Source organism: Balaenoptera acutorostrata, chromosome 3, assembly GCF_949987535.1.
Source record: "Balaenoptera acutorostrata chromosome 3, mBalAcu1.1, whole genome shotgun sequence".
NCBI classification, from domain to species: Eukaryota; Metazoa; Chordata; class Mammalia; order Artiodactyla; family Balaenopteridae; genus Balaenoptera; species Balaenoptera acutorostrata.
Genome location: NC_080066.1, coordinates 56,716,273 through 56,742,738, shown reverse-complemented (window position 1 = coordinate 56,742,738; position 26,466 = coordinate 56,716,273). Strand labels below are relative to the sequence as shown.

At 54.4% G+C, this 26,466-nt stretch overlaps 15 non-coding genes across 15 annotated transcripts; all 15 read right to left on the bottom strand.

Annotated features, from left to right (window-relative positions):
* Positions 1-3: 3 nt before the first annotated feature.
* LOC130707880 (small nucleolar RNA SNORD116) lies at positions 4-95 on the bottom strand. Its single transcript, XR_009007909.1, has one exon. It is a non-coding gene; the product is annotated as a small nucleolar RNA SNORD116 (small nucleolar RNA).
* Positions 96-482: 387 nt separating this feature from the next.
* LOC130708006 (small nucleolar RNA SNORD116) lies at positions 483-574 on the bottom strand. The gene has a single exon (XR_009008034.1). It is a non-coding gene; the product is annotated as a small nucleolar RNA SNORD116 (small nucleolar RNA).
* A 2,446-nt stretch (positions 575-3,020) lies between these two features.
* Positions 3,021-3,112, bottom strand: LOC130707816 (small nucleolar RNA SNORD116). Its single transcript, XR_009007846.1, has one exon. It is a non-coding gene; the product is annotated as a small nucleolar RNA SNORD116 (small nucleolar RNA).
* Positions 3,113-5,522: 2,410 nt separating this feature from the next.
* Positions 5,523-5,614, bottom strand: LOC130707879 (small nucleolar RNA SNORD116). Its single transcript, XR_009007908.1, has one exon. It is a non-coding gene; the product is annotated as a small nucleolar RNA SNORD116 (small nucleolar RNA).
* A 387-nt stretch (positions 5,615-6,001) lies between these two features.
* LOC130708005 (small nucleolar RNA SNORD116) lies at positions 6,002-6,093 on the bottom strand. The gene has a single exon (XR_009008033.1). It is a non-coding gene; the product is annotated as a small nucleolar RNA SNORD116 (small nucleolar RNA).
* A 2,446-nt stretch (positions 6,094-8,539) lies between these two features.
* On the bottom strand, positions 8,540-8,631 carry LOC130707815 (small nucleolar RNA SNORD116). The gene has a single exon (XR_009007845.1). It is a non-coding gene; the product is annotated as a small nucleolar RNA SNORD116 (small nucleolar RNA).
* Positions 8,632-11,041: 2,410 nt separating this feature from the next.
* On the bottom strand, positions 11,042-11,133 carry LOC130707878 (small nucleolar RNA SNORD116). Its single transcript, XR_009007907.1, has one exon. It is a non-coding gene; the product is annotated as a small nucleolar RNA SNORD116 (small nucleolar RNA).
* A 387-nt stretch (positions 11,134-11,520) lies between these two features.
* LOC130708004 (small nucleolar RNA SNORD116) lies at positions 11,521-11,612 on the bottom strand. Its single transcript, XR_009008032.1, has one exon. It is a non-coding gene; the product is annotated as a small nucleolar RNA SNORD116 (small nucleolar RNA).
* Positions 11,613-14,058: 2,446 nt separating this feature from the next.
* Positions 14,059-14,150, bottom strand: LOC130707814 (small nucleolar RNA SNORD116). The gene has a single exon (XR_009007844.1). It is a non-coding gene; the product is annotated as a small nucleolar RNA SNORD116 (small nucleolar RNA).
* A 2,410-nt stretch (positions 14,151-16,560) lies between these two features.
* On the bottom strand, positions 16,561-16,652 carry LOC130707877 (small nucleolar RNA SNORD116). Its single transcript, XR_009007906.1, has one exon. It is a non-coding gene; the product is annotated as a small nucleolar RNA SNORD116 (small nucleolar RNA).
* Positions 16,653-17,039: 387 nt separating this feature from the next.
* Positions 17,040-17,131, bottom strand: LOC130708003 (small nucleolar RNA SNORD116). The gene has a single exon (XR_009008031.1). It is a non-coding gene; the product is annotated as a small nucleolar RNA SNORD116 (small nucleolar RNA).
* Positions 17,132-19,577: 2,446 nt separating this feature from the next.
* LOC130707813 (small nucleolar RNA SNORD116) lies at positions 19,578-19,669 on the bottom strand. The gene has a single exon (XR_009007843.1). It is a non-coding gene; the product is annotated as a small nucleolar RNA SNORD116 (small nucleolar RNA).
* Positions 19,670-22,079: 2,410 nt separating this feature from the next.
* LOC130707876 (small nucleolar RNA SNORD116) lies at positions 22,080-22,171 on the bottom strand. The gene has a single exon (XR_009007905.1). It is a non-coding gene; the product is annotated as a small nucleolar RNA SNORD116 (small nucleolar RNA).
* A 387-nt stretch (positions 22,172-22,558) lies between these two features.
* On the bottom strand, positions 22,559-22,650 carry LOC130708002 (small nucleolar RNA SNORD116). Its single transcript, XR_009008030.1, has one exon. It is a non-coding gene; the product is annotated as a small nucleolar RNA SNORD116 (small nucleolar RNA).
* A 2,446-nt stretch (positions 22,651-25,096) lies between these two features.
* Positions 25,097-25,188, bottom strand: LOC130707812 (small nucleolar RNA SNORD116). Its single transcript, XR_009007842.1, has one exon. It is a non-coding gene; the product is annotated as a small nucleolar RNA SNORD116 (small nucleolar RNA).
* Positions 25,189-26,466: the final 1,278 nt, after the last annotated feature.

The following is a 26,466-nucleotide window of genomic DNA, read 5'->3' as shown; positions in this document are numbered from 1 at the left end:
GCTGGACCTCAGTTAGGATGAGAAGACGGTAGGTATTGCTCATTCATTTTGTTTAGATTTCCAAGGAATGCATTTATGGGAGTCATCACTGATCCACGCTCCTGCTCAAAGGCTAGATGTGCAAAGTCGCGGAAGGTCAGCAAGCTCAATCCTCTCAGCAGTAGGGAGCGGCCAGACTCGAGCCACAGGGCAGGAAGTGCCCCCAAGTCTCAGGGCATCGGAGCTCGGGTGCCCCAGGAAGAGCCCAGAATGTGACGGTGTAGTCTCGCGGCACAAATCCCCGTGGCCAAACATCTAGGTTTCTTCAAAGAAGTTCCGTTTAACCCACAAGGTTTCTACCAGGAACCTTGTCGAGCCAGAGGCGATGCCCTTGGATCACACAGAAAGCTACTGGCATTGGAGATATTCCAATGCCCAAACTGGCAGTGCAAACCCTTGCAGCAACTGGGTTGCTTGCCCTGGCGACTTGTATTTTCGCCCCAGGCCCATCAGTGACATGACCGCGGAGAAACCTGAGACCCATTCATTTGTTCAGAGTTCCAAGCAGTGCATTTATGGGAGTCATCATCAATCCACCTGCTCAAAGACTGCACGTTCAAAGTCGCAGGCTCCACCGCGGGGCAGCCACCGATCTCAAGGATGTCAGCAGTCAGGAGCGGCCAGAGCCGACCCACGGGGGTGCAAATGGATGTAAGGATCATGGCATCATATCTGGGGTGCCCCTGGAAGAGCCAAGAAGGTGAGGGTGTAGTCTCAGTGCACAAGTCCCCGTGGCCAAACATCTAGGTTTCTGCAAAGAAGTTCCACTCACCACCACATGGTTCCTACGAGGATCCTCAAGGACTTTACGCCAAAACCACTCTGAGACTCTTTTGCCTTGACTTGCCTCACATTGCTGCACTCTCCTCACTTCGCCAGGTATCATGGACTATACAGAGGGGCCCATGCTGCTGCAGGTGTTTGTTCCCTGGCACTCCACCACCTGCCTCAGGGTGACAGAACACAGGGATGTTTGAGAAAAGTGAACGGGCGCACAGAGGCAAAGGGTGATACCGCCCAGCGATGTGCGCTATATCTCCCCTCAACATTTCATTTGCAGCCCATCATCTCTGTGTGTCCACAGCCAAACGTAAATGCGTCGTGGCACAGATGCCTTCAGAGCACACGGGCATCAGCACAAAGAGCACAGCCGTCCATCAACCCCCTGGTATGGGCCTTCAACTTCCCCGCCTGAGCCACCTCCCCGCCGACACAGCATAGGGATGTCATCCTGAACCGCTGAGACACCCTCAGGGGAACAGGGATTACTCAGCGTAAGGGCCACTGCCCTCTGGGGAACCAAACCAATCCTGGTGCATACGCTTCCACACAATGGACTCACCCTCAACGGGAAATGTGGTCCCTGAGATCTTCCACAAGGGAATGGCCCTTGGCCAAATGGGACGACCTCCAACAAAAGCAGCTTGTAGGGACCGGTGACAAAACGCACCAGAGGAACTCCTGGACTGAACAATGGAGATTCACCTGCAGCCATACTTCCTGGCCTGCTGCCAAGACTGGCAACCTACCCTTGGCCCACACACAAAGCTAATGGCATGGGAACCATTCCGACGCCCAACGTGGCGGGGCAAACCCTTGCAGCAATTTTGTAACTTGCAGTGGTGTCTGGTACTTTCCCACTCTGGGCCCATCAGTGACGTGCCATTGGGGAAACCCGGAGGCTCAGGTCCTCAACAGCCACTTGTTACCCACAGCCATGCAACGACAGATCCCAGACAACAGCCTAGACACTTGAACCGGTATGACTTGTCTGGCCTGTGGCCAGGCTCGCCGGATACCACAGTGTGGATGCACCAGCGGGTGGCAGGAAAAATGACACCCACACCACACATCCTCTCCTGCCCTTAAACCTGTAGCCTTTCCTTGGCAGCCGACTCCCTTGTTTCTGCATGGTTGCACCCAATGACCTCTGGGTACAGCTCCAATCCTCAGGGAACGCTATGAGGGCCAGGTATAGAAACGATGCTTGGCTGTCCTCAGGAACACCTTCACATCTTCAACACAGGGGGAACGTGGCCAGACAGGGACAAAACACCCCAAGGCCTCCAAATCGGCCCCCATGAGAAGACACCATACTGTGCCATGAAGGCAACCATTCGCTGGCACAAGGACCTGCCATGAAGCAAATCGACCAAGGAGAGGAAAGAGGCGGGACAGTCCACAAATGTGCTCCCGTGTTCCTTCCCTACACGTGCCTCCAGATGCTCCTGAGGGAGTCCCAAATGTGTTCCGTGAACCCCATGGCCACCGTCGATCTATCCACCCACCAGTAAACCTGTGGGCTTAGCCAGCCATCTCACGTGTCTCTTTCACTCGCCTTGCCTTACTCTCTCTCCACCGGGATCCCAACGTGTCACGGCAAGGTGCCAGTGCCACCTCTCACCAAAGAAGCTTGCTGTGACCAAGCTTGACTAAAGCGTTTTCCAGCCCCTTCACACAGCACACACAAGCAGGACACAACCCGAGGAGGAGCCATCAGATTGGCTAAACTCCCAGGAACTGTGGCCCATTTGATTTCTCCCCTCATCAGGAGAAACCTAAACTGCATCTGGTCTCCCAAGTAGAAAATGACAAAGAACCCTGCCCTAGGCCTGGAATCCTATCTGACCCTGAGCCTACAAACTTCTGTTTCTTTGAGGCCACAAGGCAATGACCAGCAGGTGGGGGCAGCCTGTAGAACCCAAGTGCAGGCGGCAGAACCAGCAATGGCTCACGCTTCCTCTCCTACCTGCATGCTGAACCGTGGCAGGGGAGAGCAGTCCTGGCTAGACCAAGGTACCCAGAGACGGCACTCTGTCCCAAGCCTTCCCACCTGGATTGGCATCCCAGGCTCCTTTCCCAATGGCTCTTCTCCCCATGAGATGACCACAACCCTCAACTTGAACTATGTGGCTGTGGACACCCACGGCCACAAATGCAACATGAACTTCTCCCTACTTCCCTTTTGGGAGCCACGTGCTGGACCTCAGTTCCAACGAGGAGACGGTAGGGATTTCTCACTCATTTTGTTCAGATTTCCAAGGAATGCATTTGTATGAGTCATCATCAATCCAAGCACATGTTCAAACGATGGACATCTAAAGTTGCAGATTCCACCATGGGACGGCCAGCGAGCTGAATCATATCAGCGTACAGAAGTGGCCAGAGCCGAGCCACGGGTCAGGAAATGCAGCCAGTTCTCAGGGCATCAAAGCTCGTGTTCCCCGAGAAAAGACCAGAAGGTGAGGGTGTAGCCCCGGTGCACACGTTACCCTCGCTAAACCTTTAGGTTTAGCAAAGAAGTGTCGCTTACCGCAACAAGGTTTAAAGCAGGATCCTCATGGAATGCACACAAACACCCTTCCGAGACTCCTTCGCATGGCCTCACCTTGCCACACTGTCCTCACTTCAACGGGTATCAGGGATTATACGGATGGCCCCAGGCTGCTGCTGGCATTCCTTCCCTGGCATTCCACCTGGCTCGGGGTGAGAGAACACATGCACACTTGAGGAGGGTGCACGGGCGAACCGAGGGAAAGGGCGATACCACCCAGCGATGTGTGTTCTATCTCTCCTCAACATTTCATTTGCTGTCCATCTTGCCTGTGTGTCCACAGCCAAACGTGAAAGCATCGTGGCACAGGCGCCTTCAGAGCATGCAGCCATCAGGACAAACAGCGCCACCGACCAACAACCCCTCGGGCTCGGTCCCTGAAATTCCTCTCCTGAGCAATCTGCCCTCCATCACAGAAAAAGTATGTCTTCCTGATCCCCTGAGACACCCTCAGGACAACAGGGCCCCCTCAGCCTAAGAGCAGGTGCCCTCTATGGGAACAAACACGCCTTTGGCACTTATGATTAAACACAGTGGACACGCCCTTAAGTGGAGAGATCTTCCATAAGGGAAGGGCCCTTGGCCAAATAAGACGACCTCCATCAAAAGCGGCTCGTATGGAGACGTGACAAAGGGCACCTGAGGAACCCCTGGACTGATCAAGGGAGACTCACCAGCAGGCATACTTCCTGGTCTCCTGCCAAGCCAGAGAAATTTCCTTGGGACCGCAACCAAACCTAATGACAAGGGAGCCATTCCAATGCCCAAAGTGGCGGGCCAAACCCTTGCAGCAACTGGGTAACTTATCGTAGCACCTTGCACATTCGCATTCTTCCCTTCAAGGACAAGACCTTGGAGAAACCATGAGACCCAGGTCCTCCAGAACCAACGTGTCACCCACAGCCGTGCAATGAGAGAACGCATCCAACATCTTGCACACTTGAAGCGGCATGACGTCTCTGGCTTGAAGCCATGCACGCTGGAGGTCACAGGCTCACAGCACCAGAAGGTGGCAGGACAAAATAACCCCGGCAGCACACATTCACTCCAGCCCTTAAACCTGTAGCGTTTCCTTGGCAGCCAACTCCCTTCTTTCTGCATGGTTGGGCCCAAAGACCTCCGGGAAGAGCTCCAAACCTCAGGGAATGCTATGCCGACCTGGTATAGCAATGACGCTGGGCTGTCCTAAGGAACACCTTAACATCCTCAACATAGGGGCAATGAGGCCACACAGGGACAAAACATCCCAACGGCTCCAAATCGGTCCCAGTGAGAAGACACTGTTCTGTGCGGTGAAGGCACCATGCGCTGGAACAAGGACCCGCCGTGAAGCACATTGAGAAAGGAGAGGAAAAGCTTGGGATGATCCACGAATGTGCACCTGTATTCCTTCCCTACACGGGACTCCAAATGCTCCTGAAGATATCCCAAAAGAGTTCCGGGAACCCTATGTCCACCGACCATCTATCCACCCAACAGTAAGCCTGTGGGCTTAGCCAACACTCTCACGTGTATTTCCCGCTCGCCTTGCCTTCCTCTCTCCACCAGGATCCAAACGAATCCACCCCTCACCTAAGTAGCTTGATATCCCCTGGATTTGCCTAAGGCATTTTCCAACCTCTCCACACACAACACACAAGCAGGACACAACCCAAGGAGGCGCCATCAGCATCGCCCAAATCCCAGGGACAGTGGCCCATTTGTTTTCCCCCGACCATCAGGGCAAACCTAAACTATATCCCACCTCCCAAGCTGAACATGACATAGACGCCTGGCCTGGCCAGGACTCCTTCTCTGACCCTGAGGGCAGAGACTTCTGTTTCCTTGCGGGAACAAGGCAACGACCTGAGCTTGAGGGTGGCCTGTAGATCTCAATGGCAAGCCAGAGGAGTACCAGTGGCTCACGCTTCCTTTCGCACCCGCACGCTGACCACGGCAGGGGATAGCAGTTCTGGCTAGACTCAGGTGCCCAGAGACGTCAAGTTGTCCTTAGCCTTCCCACGTAGATGGACATCCCAGGCTCCTTTCCACATGGCTCTTTCTGCACGAGAAGCCCGCCACCCTCAACTTGAACAATGTTGCTGCGCACGCCCACAGTAGCAAATGCAACATGGACCTCTCCCTAATTTTCCTTTGGGAGCCACGTGCTGGACCTCAGTTAGGATGAGAAGACGGTAGGTATTGCTCATTCATTTTGTTTAGATTTCCAAGGAATGCATTTATGGGAGTCATCACTGATCCACGCTCCTGCTCAAAGGCTAGATGTGCAAAGTCGCGGAAGGTCAGCAAGCTCAATCCTCTCAGCAGTAGGGAGCGGCCAGACTCGAGCCACAGGGCAGGAAGTGCCCCCAAGTCTCAGGGCATCGGAGCTCGGGTGCCCCAGGAAGAGCCCAGAATGTGACGGTGTAGTCTCGCGGCACAAATCCCCGTGGCCAAACATCTAGGTTTCTTCAAAGAAGTTCCGTTTAACCCACAAGGTTTCTACCAGGAACCTTGTCGAGCCAGAGGCGATGCCCTTGGATCACACAGAAAGCTACTGGCATTGGAGATATTCCAATGCCCAAACTGGCAGTGCAAACCCTTGCAGCAACTGGGTTGCTTGCCCTGGCGACTTGTATTTTCGCCCCAGGCCCATCAGTGACATGACCGCGGAGAAACCTGAGACCCATTCATTTGTTCAGAGTTCCAAGCAGTGCATTTATGGGAGTCATCATCAATCCACCTGCTCAAAGACTGCACGTTCAAAGTCGCAGGCTCCACCGCGGGGCAGCCACCGATCTCAAGCATGTCAGCAGTCAGGAGCGGCCAGAGCCGACCCACGGGGGTGCAAATGGATGTAAGGATCATGGCATCATATCTGGGGTGCCCCTGGAAGAGCCAAGAAGGTGAGGGTGTAGTCTCAGTGCACAAGTCCCCGTGGCCAAACATCTAGGTTTCTGCAAAGAAGTTCCACTCACCACCACATGGTTCCTACGAGGATCCTCAAGGACTTTACGCCAAAACCACTCTGAGACTCTTTTGCCTTGACTTGCCTCACATTGCTGCACTCTCCTCACTTCGCCAGGTATCATGGACTATACAGAGGGGCCCATGCTGCTGCAGGTGTTTGTTCCCTGGCACTCCACCACCTGCCTCAGGGTGACAGAACACAGGGATGTTTGAGAAAAGTGAACGGGCGCACAGAGGCAAAGGGTGATACCGCCCAGCGATGTGCGCTATATCTCCCCTCAACATTTCATTTGCAGCCCATCATCTCTGTGTGTCCACAGCCAAACGTAAATGCGTCGTGGCACAGATGCCTTCAGAGCACACGGGCATCAGCACAAAGAGCACAGCCGTCCATCAACCCCCTGGTATGGGCCTTCAACTTCCCCGCCTGAGCCACCTCCCCGCCGACACAGCATAGGGATGTCATCCTGAACCGCTGAGACACCCTCAGGGGAACTGGGATTACTCAGCGTAAGGGCCACTGCCCTCTGGGGAACCTAACCAATCCTGGTGCATACGCTTCCACACAATGGACTCACGCTCAACGGGAAATGTGGTCCCTGAGATCTTCCACAAGGGAATGGCCCTTGGCCAAATGGGACGACCTCCAACAAAAGCAGCTTGTAGGGACCGGTGACAAAACGCACCAGAGGAACTCCTGGACTGAACAATGGAGATTCACCTGCAGCCATACTTCCTGGCCTGCTGCCAAGACTGGCAACCTACCCTTGGCCCACACACAAAGCTAATGGCATGGGAACCATTCCGACGCCCAACGTGGCGGGGCAAACCCTTGCAGCAATTTTGTAACTTGCAGTGGTGTCTGGTACTTTCCCACTCTGGGCCCATCAGTGACGTGCCATTGGGGAAACCCGGAGGCTCAGGTCCTCAACAGCCACTTGTTACCCACAGCCATGCAACGACAGAACCCAGACAACAGCCTAGACACTTGAACCGGTATGACTTGTCTGGCCTGTGGCCAGGCTCGCCGGATACCACAGTGTGGATGCACCAGCGGGTGGCAGGAAAAATGACACCCACACCACACATCCTCTCCTGCCCTTAAACCTGTAGCCTTTCCTTGGCAGCCGACTCCCTTGTTTCTGCATGGTTGCGCCCAATGACCGCCGGGTACAGCTCCAATCCTCAGGGAACGCTATGAGGGCCAGGTATAGAAACGATGCTTGGCTGTCCTCAGGAACACCTTCACATCTTCAACACAGGGGGAACGTGGCCAGACAGGGACAAAACACCCCAAGGCCTCCAAATCGGCCCCCATGAGAAGACACCATACTGTGACATGAAGGCAACCATTCGCTGGCACAAGGACCCGCCATGAAGCAAATCGACCAAGGAGAGGAAAGAGGCGGGACAGTCCACAAATGTGCTCCCGTGTTCCTTCCCTACACGTGCCTCCAGATGCTCCTGAGGGAGTCCCAAATGTGTTCCGTGAACCCCATGGCCACCGTCGATCTATCCACCCACCAGTAAACCTGTGGGCTTAGCCAGCCATCTCACGTGTCTCTTTCACTCGCCTTGCCTTACTCTCTCTCCACCGGGATCCCAACGTGTCACGGCAAGGTGCCAGAGCCACCTCTCACCAAAGAAGCTTGCTGTGACCAAGCTTGACTAAAGCGTTTTCCAGCCCCTTCACACAGCACACACAAGCAGGACATAACCCGAGGAGGAGCCATCAGATTGGCTAAACTCCCAGGAACTGTGGCCCATTTGATTTCTCCCCTCATCAGGAGAAACCTAAACTGCATCTGGTCTCCCAAGTAGAAAATGACAAAGAACCCTGCCCTAGGCCTGGAATCCTATCTGACCCTGAGCCTACAAACTTCTGTTTCTTTGAGGCCACAAGGCAATGACCAGCAGGTGGGGGCAGCCTGTAGAACCCAAGTGCAGGCGGCAGAACCAGCAATGGCTCACGCTTCCTCTCCTACCTGCATGCTGAACCGTGGCAGGGGACAGCAGTCCTGGCTAGACCAAGGTACCCAGAGACGGCACTCTGTCCCAAGCCTTCCCACCTGGATTGGCATCCCAGGCTCCTTTCCCAATGGCTCTTCTCCCCATGAGATGACCACAACCCTCAACTTGAACTATGTGGCTGTGGACACCCACGGCCACAAATGCAACATGAACTTCTCCCTACTTCCCTTTTGGGAGCCACGTGCTGGACCTCAGTTCCAACGAGGAGACGGTAGGGATTTCTCACTCATTTTGTTCAGATTTCCAAGGAATGCATTTGTATGAGTCATCATCAATCCAAGCACATGTTCAAACGATGGACATCTAAAGTTGCAGATTCCACCATGGGACGGCCAGCGAGCTGAATCATATCAGCGTACAGAAGTGGCCAGAGCCGAGCCACGGGTCAGGAAATGCAGCCAGTTCTCAGGGCATCAAAGCTCGTGTTCCCCGAGAAAAGACCAGAAGGTGAGGGTGTAGCCCCGGTGCACACGTTACCCTCGCTAAACCTTTAGGTTTAGCAAAGAAGTGTCGCTTACCGCAACAAGGTTTAAAGCAGGATCCTCATGGAATGCACACAAACACCCTTCCGAGACTCCTTCGCATGGCCTCACCTTGCCACACTGTCCTCACTTCAACGGGTATCAGGGATTATACGGATGGCCCCAGGCTGCTGCTGGCATTCCTTCCCTGGCATTCCACCTGGCTCGGGGTGAGAGAACACATGCACACTTGAGGAGGGTGCACGGGCGAACCGAGGGAAAGGGCGATACCACCCAGCGATGTGTGTTCTATCTCTCCTCAACATTTCATTTGCTGTCCATCTTGCCTGTGTGTCCACAGCCAAACGTGAAAGCATCGTGGCACAGGCGCCTTCAGAGCATGCAGCCATCAGGACAAACAGCGCCACCGACCAACAACCCCTCGGGCTCGGTCCCTGAAATTCCTCTCCGGAGCAATCTGCCCTCCATCACAGCAAAAGGATGTCTTCCTGATCCCCTGAGACACCCTCAGGACAACACGGCCCCCTCAGCCTAAGAGCAGGTGCCCTCTATGGGAACAAACACGCCTTTGGCACTTATGATTAAACACAGTGGACACGCCCTTAAGTGGAGAGATCTTCCATAAGGGAAGGGCCCTTGGCCAAATAAGACGACCTCCATCAAAAGCGGCTCGTATGGAGACGTGACAAAGGGCACCTGAGGAACCCCTGGACTGATCAAGGGAGACTCACCAGCAGGCATACTTCCTGGTCTCCTGCCAAGCCAGAGAAATTTCCTTGGGACCGCAACCAAACCTAATGACAAGGGAGCCATTCCAATGCCCAAAGTGGCGGGCCAAACCCTTGCAGCAACTGGGTAACTTATCGTAGCACCTTGCACATTCGCATTCTTCCCTTCAAGGACAAGACCTTGGAGAAACCATGAGACCCAGGTCCTCCAGAACCAACGTGTCACCCACAGCCGTGCAATGAGAGAACGCATCCAACATCTTGCACACTTGAAGCGGCATGACGTCTCTGGCTTGAAGCCATGCACGCTGGAGGTCACAGGCTCACAGCACCAGAAGGTGGCAGGACAAAATAACCCCGGCAGCACACATTCACTCCAGCCCTTAAACCTGTAGCGTTTCCTTGGCAGCCAACTCCCTTCTTTCTGCATGGTTGGGCCCAAAGACCTCCGGGAAGAGCTCCAAACCTCAGGGAATGCTATGCCGACCTGGTATAGCAATGACGCTGGGCTGTCCTAAGGAACACCTTAACATCCTCAACATAGGGGCAATGAGGCCACACAGGGACAAAACATCCCAACGGCTCCAAATCGGTCCCAGTGAGAAGACACTGTTCTGTGCGGTGAAGGCACCATGCGCTGGAACAAGGACCCGCCGTGAAGCACATTGAGAAAGGAGAGGAAAAGCTTGGGATGATCCACGAATGTGCACCTGTATTCCTTCCCTACACGGGACTCCAAATGCTCCTGAAGATATCCCAAAAGAGTTCCGGGAACCCTATGTCCACCGACCATCTATCCACCCAACAGTAAGCCTGTGGGCTTAGCCAACACTCTCACGTGTATTTCCCGCTCGCCTTGCCTTCCTCTCTCCACCAGGATCCAAACGAATCCACCCCTCACCTAAGTAGCTTGATATCCCCTGGATTTGCCTAAGGCATTTTCCAACCTCTCCACACACAACACACAAGCAGGACACAACCCAAGGAGGCGCCATCAGCATCGCCCAAATCCCAGGGACAGTGGCCCATTGGATTTCCCCCGACCATCAGGGCAAAACTAAACTATATCCCACCTCCCAAGCTGAACATGACATAGACGCCTGGCCTGGCCAGGACTCCTTCTCTGACCCTGAGGGCAGAGACTTCTGTTTCCTTGCGGGAACAAGGCAACGACCTGAGCTTGAGGGTGGCCTGTAGATCTCAATGGCAAGCCAGAGGAGTACCAGTGGCTCACGCTTCCTTTCGCACCCGCACGCTGACCACGGCAGGGGATAGCAGTTCTGGCTAGACTCAGGTGCCCAGAGACGTCAAGTTGTCCTTAGCCTTCCCACGTAGATGGACATCCCAGGCTCCTTTCCACATGGCTCTTTCTGCACGAGAAGCCCGCCACCCTCAACTTGAACAATGTTGCTGCGCACGCCCACAGTAGCAAATGAAACATGGACCTCTCCCTAATTTTCCTTTGGGAGCCACGTGCTGGACCTCAGTTAGGATGAGAAGACGGTAGGTATTGCTCATTCATTTTGTTTAGATTTCCAAGGAATGCATTTATGGGAGTCATCACTGATCCACGCTCCTGCTCAAAGGCTAGATGTGCAAAGTCGCGGAAGGTCAGCAAGCTCAATCCTCTCAGCAGTAGGGAGCGGCCAGACTCGAGCCACAGGGCAGGAAGTGCCCCCAAGTCTCAGGGCATCGGAGCTCGGGTGCCCCAGGAAGAGCCCAGAATGTGACGGTGTAGTCTCGCGGCACAAATCCCCGTGGCCAAACATCTAGGTTTCTTCAAAGAAGTTCCGTTTAACCCACAAGGTTTCTACCAGGAACCTTGTCGAGCCAGAGGCGATGCCCTTGGATCACACAGAAAGCTACTGGCATTGGAGATATTCCAATGCCCAAACTGGCAGTGCAAACCCTTGCAGCAACTGGGTTGCTTGCCCTGGCGACTTGTATTTTCGCCCCAGGCCCATCAGTGACATGACCGCGGAGAAACCTGAGACCCATTCATTTGTTCAGAGTTCCAAGCAGTGCATTTATGGGAGTCATCATCAATCCACCTGCTCAAAGACTGCACGTTCAAAGTCGCAGGCTCCACCGCGGGGCAGCCACCGATCTCAAGCATGTCAGCAGTCAGGAGCGGCCAGAGCCGACCCACGGGGCTGCAAATGGATCTAAGGATCATGGCATCATATCTGGGGTGCCCCTGGAAGAGCCAAGAAGGTGAGGGTGTAGTCTCAGTGCACAAGTCCCCGTGGCCAAACATCTAGGTTTCTGCAAAGAAGTTCCACTCACCACCACATGGTTCCTACGAGGATCCTCAAGGACTTTACGCCAAAACCACTCTGAGACTCTTTTGCCTTGACTTGCCTCACATTGCTGCACTCTCCTCACTTCGCCAGGTATCATGGACTATACAGAGGGGCCCATGCTGCTGCAGGTGTTTGTTCCCTGGCACTCCACCACCTGCCTCAGGGTGACAGAACACAGGGATGTTTGAGAAAAGTGAACGGGCGCACAGAGGCAAAGGGTGATACCGCCCAGCGATGTGCGCTATATCTCCCCTCAACATTTCATTTGCAGCCCATCATCTCTGTGTGTCCACAGCCAAACGTAAATGCGTCGTGGCACAGATGCCTTCAGAGCACACGGGCATCAGCACAAAGAGCACAGCCGTCCATCAACCCCCTGGTATGGGCCTTCAACTTCCCCGCCTGAGCCACCTCCCCGCCGACACAGCATAGGGATGTCATCCTGAACCGCTGAGACACCCTCAGGGGAACTGGGATTACTCAGCGTAAGGGCCACTGCCCTCTGGGGAACCAAACCAATCCTGGTGCATATGCTTCCACACAATGGACTCACGCTCAACGGGAAATGTGGTCCCTGAGATCTTCCACAAGGGAATGGCCCTTGGCCAAATGGGACGACCTCCAACAAAAGCAGCTTGTAGGGACCGGTGACAAAACGCACCAGAGGAACTCCTGGACTGAACAATGGAGATTCACCTGCAGCCATACTTCCTGGCCTGCTGCCAAGACTGGCAACCTACCCTTGGCCCACACACAAAGCTAATGGCATGGGAACCATTCCGACGCCCAACGTGGCGGGGCAAACCCTTGCAGCAATTTTGTAACTTGCAGTGGTGTCTGGTACTTTCCCACTCTGGGCCCATCAGTGACGTGCCATTGGGGAAACCCGGAGGCTCAGGTCCTCAACAGCCACTTGTTACCCACAGCCATGCAACGACAGAACCCAGACAACAGCCTAGACACTTGAACCGGTATGACTTGTCTGGCCTGTGGCCAGGCTCGCCGGATACCACAGTGTGGATGCACCAGCGGGTGGCAGGAAAAATGACACCCACACCACACATCCTCTCCTGCCCTTAAACCTGTAGCCTTTCCTTGGCAGCCGACTCCCTTGTTTCTGCATGGTTGCGCCCAATGACCGCCGGGTACAGCTCCAATCCTCAGGGAACGCTATGAGGGCCAGGTATAGAAACGATGCTTGGCTGTCCTCAGGAACACCTTCACATCTTCAACACAGGGGGAACGTGGCCAGACAGGGACAAAACACCCCAAGGCCTCCAAATCGGCCCCCATGAGAAGACACCATACTGTGACATGAAGGCAACCATTCGCTGGCACAAGGACCCGCCATGAAGCAAATCGACCAAGGAGAGGAAAGAGGCGGGACAGTCCACAAATGTGCTCCCGTGTTCCTTCCCTACACGTGCCTCCAGATGCTCCTGAGGGAGTCCCAAATGTGTTCCGTGAACCCCATGGCCACCGTCGATCTATCCACCCACCAGTAAACCTGTGGGCTTAGCCAGCCATCTCACGTGTCTCTTTCACTCGCCTTGCCTTACTCTCTCTCCACCGGGATCCCAACGTGTCACGGCAAGGTGCCAGAGCCACCTCTCACCAAAGAAGCTTGCTGTGACCAAGCTTGACTAAAGCGTTTTCCAGCCCCTTCACACAGCACACACAAGCAGGACATAACCCGAGGAGGAGCCATCAGATTGGCTAAACTCCCAGGAACTGTGGCCCATTTGATTTCTCCCCTCATCAGGAGAAACCTAAACTGCATCTGGTCTCCCAAGTAGAAAATGACAAAGAACCCTGCCCTAGGCCTGGAATCCTATCTGACCCTGAGCCTACAAACTTCTGTTTCTTTGAGGCCACAAGGCAATGACCAGCAGGTGGGGGCAGCCTGTAGAACCCAAGTGCAGGCGGCAGAACCAGCAATGGCTCACGCTTCCTCTCCTACCTGCATGCTGAACCGTGGCAGGGGACAGCAGTCCTGGCTAGACCAAGGTACCCAGAGACGGCACTCTGTCCCAAGCCTTCCCACCTGGATTGGCATCCCAGGCTCCTTTCCCAATGGCTCTTCTCCCCATGAGATGACCACAACCCTCAACTTGAACTATGTGGCTGTGGACACCCACGGCCAGAAATGCAACATGAACTTCTCCCTACTTCCCTTTTGGGAGCCACGTGCTGGACCTCAGTTCCAACGAGGAGACGGTAGGGATTTCTCACTCATTTTGTTCAGATTTCCAAGGAATGCATTTGTATGAGTCATCATCAATCCAAGCACATGTTCAAACGATGGACATCTAAAGTTGCAGATTCCACCATGGGACGGCCAGCGAGCTGAATCATATCAGCGTACAGAAGTGGCCAGAGCCGAGCCACGGGTCAGGAAATGCAGCCAGTTCTCAGGGCATCAAAGCTCGTGTTCCCCGAGAAAAGACCAGAAGGTGAGGGTGTAGCCCCGGTGCACACGTTACCCTCGCTAAACCTTTAGGTTTAGCAAAGAAGTGTCGCTTACCGCAACAAGGTTTAAAGCAGGATCCTCATGGAATGCACACAAACACCCTTCCGAGACTCCTTCGCATGGCCTCACCTTGCCACACTGTCCTCACTTCAACGGGTATCAGGGATTATACGGATGGCCCCAGGCTGCTGCTGGCATTCCTTCCCTGGCATTCCACCTGGCTCGGGGTGAGAGAACACATGCACACTTGAGGAGGGTGCACGGGCGAACCGAGGGAAAGGGCGATACCACCCAGCGATGTGTGTTCTATCTCTCCTCAACATTTCATTTGCTGTCCATCTTGCCTGTGTGTCCACAGCCAAACGTGAAAGCATCGTGGCACAGGCGCCTTCAGAGCATGCAGCCATCAGGACAAACAGCGCCACCGACCAACAACCCCTCGGGCTCGGTCCCTGAAATTCCTCTCCGGAGCAATCTGCCCTCCATCACAGCAAAAGGATGTCTTCCTGATCCCCTGAGACACCCTCAGGACAACACGGCCCCCTCAGCCTAAGAGCAGGTGCCCTCTATGGGAACAAACACGCCTTTGGCACTTATGATTAAACACAGTGGACACGCCCTTAAGTGGAGAGATCTTCCATAAGGGAAGGGCCCTTGGCCAAATAAGACGACCTCCATCAAAAGCGGCTCGTATGGAGACGTGACAAAGGGCACCTGAGGAACCCCTGGACTGATCAAGGGAGACTCACCAGCAGGCATACTTCCTGGTCTCCTGCCAAGCCAGAGAAATTTCCTTGGGACCGCAACCAAACCTAATGACAAGGGAGCCATTCCAATGCCCAAAGTGGCGGGCCAAACCCTTGCAGCAACTGGGTAACTTATCGTAGCACCTTGCACATTCGCATTCTTCCCTTCAAGGACAAGACCTTGGAGAAACCATGAGACCCAGGTCCTCCAGAACCAACGTGTCACCCACAGCCGTGCAATGAGAGAACGCATCCAACATCTTGCACACTTGAAGCGGCATGACGTCTCTGGCTTGAAGCCATGCACGCTGGAGGTCACAGGCTCACAGCACCAGAAGGTGGCAGGACAAAATAACCCCGGCAGCACACATTCACTCCAGCCCTTAAACCTGTAGCGTTTCCTTGGCAGCCAACTCCCTTCTTTCTGCATGGTTGGGCCCAAAGACCTCCGGGAAGAGCTCCAAACCTCAGGGAATGCTATGCCGACCTGGTATAGCAATGACGCTGGGCTGTCCTAAGGAACACCTTAACATCCTCAACATAGGGGCAATGAGGCCACACAGGGACAAAACATCCCAACGGCTCCAAATCGGTCCCAGTGAGAAGACACTGTTCTGTGCGGTGAAGGCACCATGCGCTGGAACAAGGACCCGCCGTGAAGCACATTGAGAAAGGAGAGGAAAAGCTTGGGATGATCCACGAATGTGCACCTGTATTCCTTCCCTACACGGGACTCCAAATGCTCCTGAAGATATCCCAAAAGAGTTCCGGGAACCCTATGTCCACCGACCATCTATCCACCCAACAGTAAGCCTGTGGGCTTAGCCAACACTCTCACGTGTATTTCCCGCTCGCCTTGCCTTCCTCTCTCCACCAGGATCCAAACGAATCCACCCCTCACCTAAGTAGCTTGATATCCCCTGGATTTGCCTAAGGCATTTTCCAACCTCTCCACACACAACACACAAGCAGGACACAACCCAAGGAGGCGCCATCAGCATCGCCCAAATGCCAGGGACAGTGGCCCATTGGATTTCCCCCGACCATCAGGGCAAAACTAAACTATATCCCACCTCCCAAGCTGAACATGACATAGACGCCTGGCCTGGCCAGGACTCCTTCTCTGACCCTGAGGGCAGAGACTTCTGTTTCCTTGCGGGAACAAGGCAACGACCTGAGCTTGAGGGTGGCCTGTAGATCTCAATGGCAAGCCAGAGGAGTACCAGTGGCTCACGCTTCCTTTCGCACCCGCACGCTGACCACGGCAGGGGATAGCAGTTCTGGCTAGACTCAGGTGCCCAGAGACGTCAAGTTGTCCTTAGCCTTCCCACGTAGATGGACATCCCAGGCTCCTTTCCACATGGCTCTTTCTGCACGAGAAGCCCGCCACCCTCAACTTGAACAATGTTGCTGCGCACGCCCACAGTAGCAAATGAAACATGGACCTCTCCCTAATTTTCCTTTGGGAGCCACGTGCTGGACCTCAGTTAGGATGAGAAGACGGTAGGTATTGCTCATTCATTTTGTTTAGATTTCCAAGGAATGCATTTATGGGAGTCATCACTGATCCACGCTCCTGCTCAAAGGCTAGATGTGCAAAGTCGCGGAAGGTCAGCAAGCTCAATCCTCTCAGCAGTAGGGAGCGGCCAGACTCGAGCCACAGGGCAGGAAGTGCCCCCAAGTCTCAGGGCATCGGAGCTCGGGTGCCCCAGGAAGAGCCCAGAATGTGACGGTGTAGTCTCGCGGCACAAATCCCCGTGGCCAAACATCTAGGTTTCTTCAAAGAAGTTCCGTTTAACCCACAAGGTTTCTACCAGGAACCTTGTCGAGCCAGAGGCGATGCCCTTGGATCACACAGAAAGCTACTGGCATTGGAGATATTCCAATGCCCAAACTGGCAGTGCAAACCCTTGCAGCAACTGGGTTGCTTGCCCTGGCGACTTGTATTTTCGCCCCAGGCCCATCAGTGACATGACCGCGGAGAAACCTGAGACCCATTCATTTGTTCAGAGTTCCAAGCAGTGCATTTATGGGAGTCATCATCAATCCACCTGCTCAAAGACTGCACGTTCAAAGTCGCAGGCTCCACCGCGGGGCAGCCACCGATCTCAAGCATGTCAGCAGTCAGGAGCGGCCAGAGCCGACCCACGGGGCTGCAAATGGATCTAAGGATCATGGCATCATATCTGGGGTGCCCCTGGAAGAGCCAAGAAGGTGAGGGTGTAGTCTCAGTGCACAAGTCCCCGTGGCCAAACATCTAGGTTTCTGCAAAGAAGTTCCACTCACCACCACATGGTTCCTACGAGGATCCTCAAGGACTTTACGCCAAAACCACTCTGAGACTCTTTTGCCTTGACTTGCCTCACATTGCTGCACTCTCCTCACTTCGCCAGGTATCATGGACTATACAGAGGGGCCCATGCTGCTGCAGGTGTTTGTTCCCTGGCACTCCACCACCTGCCTCAGGGTGACAGAACACAGGGATGTTTGAGAAAAGTGAACGGGCGCACAGAGGCAAAGGGTGATACCGCCCAGCGATGTGCGCTATATCTCCCCTCAACATTTCATTTGCAGCCCATCATCTCTGTGTGTCCACAGCCAAACGTAAATGCGTCGTGGCACAGATGCCTTCAGAGCACACGGGCATCAGCACAAAGAGCACAGCCGTCCATCAACCCCCTGGTATGGGCCTTCAACTTCCCCGCCTGAGCCACCTCCCCGCCGACACAGCATAGGGATGTCATCCTGAACCGCTGAGACACCCTCAGGGGAACTGGGATTACTCAGCGTAAGGGCCACTGCCCTCTGGGGAACCAAACCAATCCTGGTGCATACGCTTCCACACAATGGACTCACGCTCAACGGGAAATGTGGTCCCTGAGATCTTCCACAAGGGAATGGCCCTTGGCCAAATGGGACGACCTCCAACAAAAGCAGCTTGTAGGGACCGGTGACAAAACGCACCAGAGGAACTCCTGGACTGAACAATGGAGATTCACCTGCAGCCATACTTCCTGGCCTGCTGCCAAGACTGGCAACCTACCCTTGGCCCACACACAAAGCTAATGGCATGGGAACCATTCCGACGCCCAACGTGGCGGGGCAAACCCTTGCAGCAATTTTGTAACTTGCAGTGGTGTCTGGTACTTTCCCACTCTGGGCCCATCAGTGACGTGCCATTGGGGAAACCCGGAGGCTCAGGTCCTCAACAGCCACTTGTTACCCACAGCCATGCAACGACAGAACCCAGACAACAGCCTAGACACTTGAACCGGTATGACTTGTCTGGCCTGTGGCCAGGCTCGCCGGATACCACAGTGTGGATGCACCAGCGGGTGGCAGGAAAAATGACACCCACACCACACATCCTCTCCTGCCCTTAAACCTGTAGCCTTTCCTTGGCAGCCGACTCCCTTGTTTCTGCATGGTTGCGCCCAATGACCGCCGGGTACAGCTCCAATCCTCAGGGAACGCTATGAGGGCCAGGTATAGAAACGATGCTTGGCTGTCCTCAGGAACACCTTCACATCTTCAACACAGGGGGAACGTGGCCAGACAGGGACAAAACACCCCAAGGCCTCCAAATCGGCCCCCATGAGAAGACACCATACTGTGACATGAAGGCAACCATTCGCTGGCACAAGGACCCGCCATGAAGCAAATCGACCAAGGAGAGGAAAGAGGCGGGACAGTCCACAAATGTGCTCCCGTGTTCCTTCCCTACACGTGCCTCCAGATGCTCCTGAGGGAGTCCCAAATGTGTTCCGTGAACCCCATGGCCACCGTCGATCTATCCACCCACCAGTAAACCTGTGGGCTTAGCCAGCCATCTCACGTGTCTCTTTCACTCGCCTTGCCTTACTCTCTCTCCACCGGGATCCCAACGTGTCACGGCAAGGTGCCAGAGCCACCTCTCACCAAAGAAGCTTGCTGTGACCAAGCTTGACTAAAGCGTTTTCCAGCCCCTTCACACAGCACACACAAGCAGGACATAACCCGAGGAGGAGCCATCAGATTGGCTAAACTCCCAGGAACTGTGGCCCATTTGATTTCTCCCCTCATCAGGAGAAACCTAAACTGCATCTGGTCTCCCAAGTAGAAAATGACAAAGAACCCTGCCCTAGGCCTGGAATCCTATCTGACCCTGAGCCTACAAACTTCTGTTTCTTTGAGGCCACAAGGCAATGACCAGCAGGTGGGGGCAGCCTGTAGAACCCAAGTGCAGGCGGCAGAACCAGCAATGGCTCACGCTTCCTCTCCTACCTGCATGCTGAACCGTGGCAGGGGACAGCAGTCCTGGCTAGACCAAGGTACCCAGAGACGGCACTCTGTCCCAAGCCTTCCCACCTGGATTGGCATCCCAGGCTCCTTTCCCAATGGCTCTTCTCCCCATGAGATGACCACAACCCTCAACTTGAACTATGTGGCTGTGGACACCCACGGCCACAAATGCAACATGAACTTCTCCCTACTTCCCTTTTGGGAGCCACGTGCTGGACCTCAGTTCCAACGAGGAGACGGTAGGGATTTCTCACTCATTTTGTTCAGATTTCCAAGGAATGCATTTGTATGAGTCATCATCAATCCAAGCACATGTTCAAACGATGGACATCTAAAGTTGCAGATTCCACCATGGGACGGCCAGCGAGCTGAATCATATCAGCGTACAGAAGTGGCCAGAGCCGAGCCACGGGTCAGGAAATGCAGCCAGTTCTCAGGGCATCAAAGCTCGTGTTCCCCGAGAAAAGACCAGAAGGTGAGGGTGTAGCCCCGGTGCACACGTTACCCTCGCTAAACCTTTAGGTTTAGCAAAGAAGTGTCGCTTACCGCAACAAGGTTTAAAGCAGGATCCTCATGGAATGCACACAAACACCCTTCCGAGACTCCTTCGCATGGCCTCACCTTGCCACACTGTCCTCACTTCAACGGGTATCAGGGATTATACGGATGGCCCCAGGCTGCTGCTGGCATTCCTTCCCTGGCATTCCACCTGGCTCGGGGTGAGAGAACACATGCACACTTGAGGAGGGTGCACGGGCGAACCGAGGGAAAGGGCGATACCACCCAGCGATGTGTGTTCTATCTCTCCTCAACATTTCATTTGCTGTCCATCTTGCCTGTGTGTCCACAGCCAAACGTGAAAGCATCGTGGCACAGGCGCCTTCAGAGCATGCAGCCATCAGGACAAACAGCGCCACCGACCAACAACCCCTCGGGCTCGGTCCCTGAAATTCCTCTCCGGAGCAATCTGCCCTCCATCACAGCAAAAGGATGTCTTCCTGATCCCCTGAGACACCCTCAGGACAACACGGCCCCCTCAGCCTAAGAGCAGGTGCCCTCTATGGGAACAAACACGCCTTTGGCACTTATGATTAAACACAGTGGACACGCCCTTAAGTGGAGAGATCTTCCATAAGGGAAGGGCCCTTGGCCAAATAAGACGACCTCCATCAAAAGCGGCTCGTATGGAGACGTGACAAAGGGCACCTGAGGAACCCCTGGACTGATCAAGGGAGACTCACCAGCAGGCATACTTCCTGGTCTCCTGCCAAGCCAGAGAAATTTCCTTGGGACCGCAACCAAACCTAATGACAAGGGAGCCATTCCAATGCCCAAAGTGGCGGGCCAAACCCTTGCAGCAACTGGGTAACTTATCGTAGCACCTTGCACATTCGCATTCTTCCCTTCAAGGACAAGACCTTGGAGAAACCATGAGACCCAGGTCCTCCAGAACCAACGTGTCACCCACAGCCGTGCAATGAGAGAACGCATCCAACATCTTGCACACTTGAAGCGGCATGACGTCTCTGGCTTGAAGCCATGCACGCTGGAGGTCACAGGCTCACAGCACCAGAAGGTGGCAGGACAAAATAACCCCGGCAGCACACATTCACTCCAGCCCTTAAACCTGTAGCGTTTCCTTGGCAGCCAACTCCCTTCTTTCTGCATGGTTGGGCCCAAAGACCTCCGGGAAGAGCTCCAAACCTCAGGGAATGCTATGCCGACCTGGTATAGCAATGACGCTGGGCTGTCCTAAGGAACACCTTAACATCCTCAACATAGGGGCAATGAGGCCACACAGGGACAAAACATCCCAACGGCTCCAAATCGGTCCCAGTGAGAAGACACTGTTCTGTGCGGTGAAGGCACCATGCGCTGGAACAAGGACCCGCCGTGAAGCACATTGAGAAAGGAGAGGAAAAGCTTGGGATGATCCACGAATGTGCACCTGTATTCCTTCCCTACACGGGACTCCAAATGCTCCTGAAGATATCCCAAAAGAGTTCCGGGAACCCTATGTCCACCGACCATCTATCCACCCAACAGTAAGCCTGTGGGCTTAGCCAACACTCTCAAGTGTACTTCCCAATCGCCTTGCCTTCCTCTCTCCACCAGGATCCAAACGAATCCACCCCTCACCTAAGTAGCTTGATATCCCCTGGATTTGCCTAAGGCATTTTCCAACCTCTCCACACACAACACACAAGCAGGACACAACCCAAGGAGGCGCCATCAGCATCGCCCAAATCCCAGGGACAGTGGCCCATTTGTTTTCCTCCGACCATCAGGGCAAACCTAAACTATATCCCACCTCCCAAGCTGAACATGACATAGACGCCTGGCCTGGCCAGGACTCCTTCTCTGACCCTGAGGGCAGAGACTTCTGTTTCCTTGCGGGAACAAGGCAACGACCTGAGCTTGAGGGTGGCCTGTAGATCTCAATGGCAAGCCAGAGGAGTACCAGTGGCTCACGCTTCCTTTCGCACCCGCACGCTGACCACGGCAGGGGATAGCAGTTCTGGCTAGACTCAGGTGCCCAGAGACGTCAAGTTGTCCTTAGCCTTCCCACGTAGATGGACATCCCAGGCTCCTTTCCACATGGCTCTTTCTGCACGAGAAGCCCGCCACCCTCAACTTGAACAATGTTGCTGCGCACGTCCACAGTAGCAAATGCAACATGGACCTCTCCCTAATTTTCCTTTGGGAGCCACGTGCTGGACCTCAGTTAGGATGAGAAGACGGTAGGTATTGCTCATTCATTTTGTTTAGATTTCCAAGGAATGCATTTATGGGAGTCATCACTGATCCACGCTCCTGCTCAAAGGCTAGATGTGCAAAGTCGCGGAAGGTCAGCAAGCTCAATCCTCTCAGCAGTAGGGAGCGGCCAGACTCGAGCCACAGGGCAGGAAGTGCCCCCAAGTCTCAGGGCATCGGAGCTCGGGTGCCCCAGGAAGAGCCCAGAATGTGACGGTGTAGTCTCGCGGCACAAATCCCCGTGGCCAAACATCTAGGTTTCTTCAAAGAAGTTCCGTTTAACCCACAAGGTTTCTACCAGGAACCTTGTCGAGCCAGAGGCGATGCCCTTGGATCACACAGAAAGCTACTGGCATTGGAGATATTCCAATGCCCAAACTGGCAGTGCAAACCCTTGCAGCAACTGGGTTGCTTGCCCTGGCGACTTGTATTTTCGCCCCAGGCCCATCAGTGACATGACCGCGGAGAAACCTGAGACCCATTCATTTGTTCAGAGTTCCAAGCAGTGCATTTATGGGAGTCATCATCAATCCACCTGCTCAAAGACTGCACGTTCAAAGTCGCAGGCTCCACCGCGGGGCAGCCACCGATCTCAAGCATGTCAGCAGTCAGGAGCGGCCAGAGCCGACCCACGGGGCTGCAAATGGATCTAAGGATCATGGCATCATATCTGGGGTGCCCCTGGAAGAGCCAAGAAGGTGAGGGTGTAGTCTCAGTGCACAAGTCCCCGTGGCCAAACATCTAGGTTTCTGCAAAGAAGTTCCACTCACCACCACATGGTTCCTACGAGGATCCTCAAGGACTTTACGCCAAAACCACTCTGAGACTCTTTTGCCTTGACTTGCCTCACATTGCTGCACTCTCCTCACTTCGCCAGGTATCATGGACTATACAGAGGGGCCCATGCTGCTGCAGGTGTTTGTTCCCTGGCACTCCACCACCTGCCTCAGGGTGACAGAACACAGGGATGTTTGAGAAAAGTGAACGGGCGCACAGAGGCAAAGGGTGATACCGCCCAGCGATGTGCGCTATATCTCCCCTCAACATTTCATTTGCAGCCCATCATCTCTGTGTGTCCACAGCCAAACGTAAATGCGTCGTGGCACAGATGCCTTCAGAGCACACGGGCATCAGCACAAAGAGCACAGCCGTCCATCAACCCCCTGGTATGGGCCTTCAACTTCCCCGCCTGAGCCACCTCCCCGCCGACACAGCATAGGGATGTCATCCTGAACCGCTGAGACACCCTCAGGGGAACAGGGATTACTCAGCGTAAGGGCCACTGCCCTCTGGGGAACCAAACCAATCCTGGTGCATACGCTTCCACACAATGGACTCACCCTCAACGGGAAATGTGGTCCCTGAGATCTTCCACAAGGGAATGGCCCTTGGCCAAATGGGACGACCTCCAACAAAAGCAGCTTGTAGGGACCGGTGACAAAACGCACCAGAGGAACTCCTGGACTGAACAATGGAGATTCACCTGCAGCCATACTTCCTGGCCTGCTGCCAAGACTGGCAACCTACCCTTGGCCCACACACAAAGCTAATGGCATGGGAACCATTCCGACGCCCAACGTGGCGGGGCAAACCCTTGCAGCAATTTTGTAACTTGCAGTGGTGTCTGGTACTTTCCCACTCTGGGCCCATCAGTGACGTGCCATTGGGGAAACCCGGAGGCTCAGGTCCTCAACAGCCACTTGTTACCCACAGCCATGCAACGACAGAACCCAGACAACAGCCTAGACACTTGAACCGGTATGACTTGTCTGGCCTGTGGCCAGGCTCGCCGGATACCACAGTGTGGATGCACCAGCGGGTGGCAGGAAAAATGACACCCACACCACACATCCTCTCCTGCCCTTAAACCTGTAGCCTTTCCTTGGCAGCCGACTCCCTTGTTTCTGCATGGTTGCGCCCAATGACCGCCGGGTACAGCTCCAATCCTCAGGGAACGCTATGAGGGCCAGGTATAGAAACGATGCTTGGCTGTCCTCAGGAACACCTTCACATCTTCAACACAGGGGGAACGTGGCCAGACAGGGACAAAACACCCCAAGGCCTCCAAATCGGCCCCCATGAGAAGACACCATACTGTGCCATGAAGGCAACCATTCGCTGGCACAAGGACCCGCCATGAAGCAAATCGACCAAGGAGAGGAAAGAGGCGGGACAGTCCACAAATGTGCTCCCGTGTTCCTTCCCTACACGTGCCTCCAGATGCTCCTGAGGGAGTCCCAAATGTGTTCCGTGAACCCCATGGCCACTGTCGATCTATCCACCCACCAGTAAACCTGTGGGCTTAGCCAGCCATCTCACATGTCTCTTTCACTCGCCTTGCCTTACTCTCTCTCCACCGGGATCCCAACGTGTCACGGCAAGGTGCCAGAGCCACCTCTCACCAAAGAAGCTTGCTGTGACCAAGCTTGACTAAAGCGTTTTCCAGCCCCTTCACACAGCACACACAAGCAGGACATAACCCGAGGAGGAGCCATCAGATTGGCTAAACTCCCAGGAACTGTGGCCCATTTGATTTCTCCCCTCATCAGGAGAAACCTAAACTGCATCTGGTCTCCCAAGTAGAAAATGACAAAGAACCCTGCCCTAGGCCTGGAATCCTATCTGACCCTGAGCCTACAAACTTCTGTTTCTTTGAGGCCACAAGGCAATGACCAGCAGGTGGGGGCAGCCTGTAGAACCCAAGTGCAGGCGGCAGAACCAGCAATGGCTCACGCTTCCTCTCCTACCTGCATGCTGAACCGTGGCAGGGGACAGCAGTCCTGGCTAGACCAAGGTACCCAGAGACGGCACTCTGTCCCAAGCCTTCCCACCTGGATTGGCATCCCAGGCTCCTTTCCCAATGGCTCTTCTCCCCATGAGATGACCACAACCCTCAACTTGAACTATGTGGCTGTGGACACCCACGGCCACAAATGCAACATGAACTTCTCCCTACTTCCCTTTTGGGAGCCACGTGCTGGACCTCAGTTCCAACGAGGAGACGGTAGGGATTTCTCACTCATTTTGTTCAGATTTCCAAGGAATGCATTTGTATGAGTCATCATCAATCCAAGCACATGTTCAAACGATGGACATCTAAAGTTGCAGATTCCACCATGGGACGGCCAGCGAGCTGAATCATATCAGCGTACAGAAGTGGCCAGAGCCGAGCCACGGGTCAGGAAATGCAGCCAGTTCTCAGGGCATCAAAGCTCGTGTTCCCCGAGAAAAGACCAGAAGGTGAGGGTGTAGCCCCGGTGCACACGTTACCCTCGCTAAACCTTTAGGTTTAGCAAAGAAGTGTCGCTTACCGCAACAAGGTTTAAAGCAGGATCCTCATGGAATGCACACAAACACCCTTCCGAGACTCCTTCGCATGGCCTCACCTTGCCACACTGTCCTCACTTCAACGGGTATCAGGGATTATACGGATGGCCCCAGGCTGCTGCTGGCATTCCTTCCCTGGCATTCCACCTGGCTCGGGGTGAGAGAACACATGCACACTTGAGGAGGGTGCACGGGCGAACCGAGGGAAAGGGCGATACCACCCAGCGATGTGTGTTCTATCTCTCCTCAACATTTCATTTGCTGTCCATCTTGCCTGTGTGTCCACAGCCAAACGTGAAAGCATCGTGGCACAGGCGCCTTCAGAGCATGCAGCCATCAGGACAAAGAGCGCCACCGACCAACAACCCCTCGGGCTCGGTCCCTGAAATTCCTCTCCTGAGCAATCTGCCCTCCATCACAGCAAAAGGATGTCTTCCTGATCCCCTGAGACACCCTCAGGACAACAGGGCCCCCTCAGCCTAAGAGCAGGTGCCCTCTATGGGAACAAACACGCCTTTGGCACTTATGATTAAACACAGTGGACACGCCCTTAAGTGGAGAGATCTTCCATAAGGGAAGGGCCCTTGGCCAAATAAGACGACCTCCATCAAAAGCGGCTCGTATGGAGACGTGACAAAGGGCACCTGAGGAACCCCTGGACTGATCAAGGGAGACTCACCAGCAGGCATACTTCCTGGTCTCCTGCCAAGCCAGAGAAATTTCCTTGGGACCGCAACCAAACCTAATGACAAGGGAGCCATTCCAATGCCCAAAGTGGCGGGCCAAACCCTTGCAGCAACTGGGTAACTTACCGTAGCACCTTGGACATTCGCATTCTTCCCTTCAAGGACAAGACCTTGGAGAAACCATGAGACCCAGGTCCTCCAGAACCAACGTGTCACCCACAGCCGTGCAATGAGAGAACGAATCCAACATCTTGCACACTTGAAGCGGCATGACGTCTCTGGCTTGAAGCCATGCACGCTGGAGGTCACAGGCTCACAGCACCAGAAGGTGGCAGG